The sequence below is a fragment of the Limulus polyphemus genome, unplaced genomic scaffold (assembly GCF_000517525.1).
Source record: "Limulus polyphemus unplaced genomic scaffold, Limulus_polyphemus-2.1.2 Scaffold1044, whole genome shotgun sequence".
Taxonomy (NCBI): Eukaryota; Metazoa; Arthropoda; class Merostomata; order Xiphosura; family Limulidae; genus Limulus; species Limulus polyphemus.
In genome coordinates this window covers 87,702-89,240 of record NW_013666654.1, presented here as the reverse complement: position 1 = coordinate 89,240, position 1,539 = coordinate 87,702, and positions in this window count along the sequence as shown.

Below are 1,539 nucleotides of genomic sequence, written 5' to 3'. Positions count from 1 at the left end.
ACATTTCAGTTGGGCAGAAGTGAACAATGGAACAAGTGACGCTGCTGAAGACGTGTCACCTGAAAAAAGCCACTGTCGAAGAAGGAACTGTACTCGGTTTTGAGAAGGGAAACAGCGAAGCCGTTGATGAAGTTACTACCACTGATGTGACTGTTACCGATGATAGGATGATGATGAAGCAGATGAACCCTACATGATGCAGGAGCCAACGAGGCGGAGACCAGTACGGAAGACGATACGTCCCGTAAAATTACGAGACTTTGTTGAATTTTGATTTTGTGTTTGTCAATTCTGTACACTTAATTAAGCACAGAGCACAGATAACCCATTGTGTAGCTTTGTGCTTAACTACAAACAAACAAGCCATAATTACTATCTTTAGTAGACATGAACAAACAAACACACCTAGCAACAACTTTGGAAGCAATATTAGATTAACAAAAATGAGCTGAAGCCATGATTTCATATTTCTGTACAATTTCAAGCAAGAATATATTTACTATGAAGATCTGAAGCAACGATTCTATTCTTATAGTCTTCTAATGGGTCAGCAATAAGTTTAAGGGTTTACAATACCAAAATCCAGTGTTCGAGTCCCAGTGGTGGACAGAGCACAGGTAGCCTGTGCTTAAAAGAAACTATTCTAGTAATCGATCTGCAAGTCGCAACATTGTTTTATACAACACACTTTCTTATTGTGTTTTGGTTTAAAAGCAACAAAATTATGCACTTTTTAACACACACTGTAAAACATTGTTACGACAGCGGAAGTTGCGTGACGTTGGGAGCATTCGCGCTGGAGTTTCTAGAATTATCGGGGAACCTCGCGAATGTCCGAGTGTTTGCTAGACGTCCTTTTTTTATTATATAAGCCTGGCGAGAAAAACCAGCGCAATTGCAGAGATAGATAGAGTGAAGAAATAGATAATTGAGTGAAGCGAACAGTAGACACCGTAAGTAAAGTGTGTGAATCACTGTGATTTATAGCGTGTTTTATAAAGTTTGTTTAGTTTAAAGTGACTGTGGAAATTCTATGTACTAAAAAGCTGTATCAAGAAAGAATAAACTAGTTTTAATTAAGAAAGGACTTGTATCGCTGAAGTTCCTCGGAAATAATTTATACCGGAAATTAACAAATAAGCAGATACGTAACACTATTATAACAATACTCAGTTTCTGTCTGTCCTGCAAATGCGCGCGAACTTCATTTCAACGGACTTAAACAAAATTCGGATGTAAATATACTTTAGTAAACGTTTCGTACAACATAATAAAAACTTATCAAAGCTATATAATTGATTTGTCAAACCTGGAACATAAGGTAAACTTAAAGTTTCTACTTAATGTAGTATTTTAAACTGTGTTTACACCTTTGTTAAATTTCTTATAAAGTATTTAAAAAGCATCAGAATTTTTATTCTATCATCAAACCAATAAATAAAACAAAATATATGATAAGGAATACTAAAAATAAAATGGAATTAATATATAAAACGGGTATTTACAAGATCGAATGTGAATGTGGTAGTATTCATATTG